The following is a 2,455-nucleotide window of genomic DNA, read 5'->3' on the forward strand; positions in this document are numbered from 1 at the left end:
AGGTGTAGGTGAACAGCTGAGTCTTGTCCAGAAGAGGTGGCTCTCCTGTGTTGAGCCATGCGTCTGTGGAGAGGTTGTTTGGTCTCTCCAATATAAAGGTCTGAACATTCTTCGCTGCACTGAACTGCAGACACAACTCTGCTCAGTTTGGGTGTTTTGTCCTTAGGGTGGATCAGCCTCTGTCTGAGAGTCTTGTTGGGTTTGAAATGTACTGGGATGTTGTGTTTGGAGAAAATCCTTCTTTTACACGGGAGATGGCGAGGAAAGTTCACAACAAACTTTATTTTGAGGGTGAAAATGAGGAGACTGACAGAAATGCTTACTCATTTCAGTTTCAGATTTCCTGTAAATCATTGGGTGATTAACAAAAACTGCTTCACTGACATCAGCCAGCCTGGATGTCTGAGATTAGCCGACATCACGGCTGTTTCTGAGTGACATGCATTCAGAAACCCACACAAACCTGCTGCCACAGGTTTTTTTCCCAACGGCCCATAACCTGCATGGATCTAGGTCAGAGGTGGCATACAGGGGCTATAAATATACTTATTTACTTATAAATATTCTTATTTCAGTTTTAGGCTGATTTGGTCCAGACCTGAACCGGATCAGAACTAAAATGTTTTTTGTAGGTATCAGGCAGGCTCATGATCCCAGCCCGACCCAGAGCTGGCGCATGTGCGTAAATCCTCCGCTGACTGTTATGCAGATCTGGTGACTTGTAAATGGATTGGGCTCAGATCTAAATGCTGTAGGATTTGTCCGTGCCTCTGTCTGTATCTAGACACAGAGAGAGAGATGTCAGTCACAGCTTGTCATTGCTGGGTGAAGCCTGTGTAAATGTCTGGTGGGACCAGCTGATGGGCAGGGCTGTAAAGTGGGCTCCCCCTGTTCCAGCACTGTTGCATTCAGTCAGGAAGATGTTCCCTCTCTCCTGCTGTCTGAGCTGTTCCAGCTGCAACATTCTGTCACAAACATTTTCCCCCATTCTCTGTTCTGTTCTCACAGCTCTGCTCCAATCAGCTTCTGGCAGCCAGTCAGATGCTGCTGTTCTTCTTTCAGCTCACTTTGGTTTCACAGCTTCTTCCTGCAGACATTCTCCTCCTCAGTTTCCATCCATTGATTTTCTTTGACCCACTTTTTCCTTTCAGGGTTTCATGGAGCTGAGATCAGTCTGAGATTTTTTATTCTCTAAAACCAGAATAAAGTGATCAAATAAATACTTTTTTCCAGAAGTTAAAACAAAGAAATAAAAACATTAGAAACAGACATTAATGTCAAAGCCTGTGTGTGAGCTGAGTGTGTGTGAGCTGAGTGTGTGTGAGCTGAGTGTGTGAGCTGAGTGTGTGTGAGCTGAGTGTGTGTGAGCTGAGTGTGTGTCTGGATGAGCAGGAGGTGAAATCTGTCATCCTGGGCTGTGGTTTCCTGCTCTCTTCCTGTCTGATCACCTGGAGGTTTTTGTTCAGCCTGCAGGGAGCATTTCTCACTGTGGAGATGTCACAGCTGCAGTAGTAGGAGGCTGAATGATCGACTTTAACTCTGTTTATCTTCAACTCACAGCCATTCTGATTTCTCTCAACTGAGAAATCATCTTTCAGAGGATGAGTTGAATGACGTTTATCAATGTTACAATTTTTCCTATCAACAAAAAAGATCACTTTGAATGTTTCTGTTTCTTTCTTCTGGTACCAGTATATAGAAGTACACTGATCAGTTCCTCCACAGCTGAAGGAGACAGTGTCTCCAGCTGTCCTGGTCAGTGTTACCTCGTCCTGAACCAGCTCTGCTGCCATGGCAACCAGCGCTGCAGAGACACAGACAGACAGGTGAAGGTCAGTGAGACACTGGTTGTTCCAGGTGGACTTTGTTGGCTCCTGATTGGCTGGAAACACTCACCTGAACACAGACAGCACAGAGCAGCAGCTGGGAGGNCTGTCAGCAAACTCCATCTGAGCCGGCGTGTAAATGATGCGGACCCTGTGAGGCGCTCACAGGAAGTAGTTCTGCTGTAGACTCTGAGGACAGCCGGAAGGTGGCGCTGTTGGGCTGCTGCTGGGACTGCAGCTCAGGGTTGAGCTCTGGCAGGTTGATGATGATGTTCAGGATGTGTTTATCTGCTTGTATAGACTTAGAGAGAAGTAGAGTCTGTGTTTCTCAGCAGGCCTCAGACTCCACAGGGCTGCTTGGAACCAGGTTCTGTCTCAGGTGTTGTGTCTGGTGGAGCGTAAAGCTTTGAATCAACCAGCTGCTCGGACACAAAGGAGGAGTCCCAGCCTGCGATAAATCAACACAGAAACTTTCTGTTAGTGAGAGCATTCTGATCATCTGTGGATCAGATGTGTTTGCATCATTAAATCATCATGAAATATTAGATTTTACCACAACCAACCACTGACAGGCCTCTGCCAGAGCTCAACCCTGAGCTGCAGTCTCAGCAGCAGCCCAACAGCGCCAC

This window comes from Kryptolebias marmoratus, linkage group LG20, assembly GCF_001649575.2.
Source record: "Kryptolebias marmoratus isolate JLee-2015 linkage group LG20, ASM164957v2, whole genome shotgun sequence".
Lineage (NCBI taxonomy): Eukaryota > Metazoa > Chordata > Actinopteri > Cyprinodontiformes > Rivulidae > Kryptolebias > Kryptolebias marmoratus.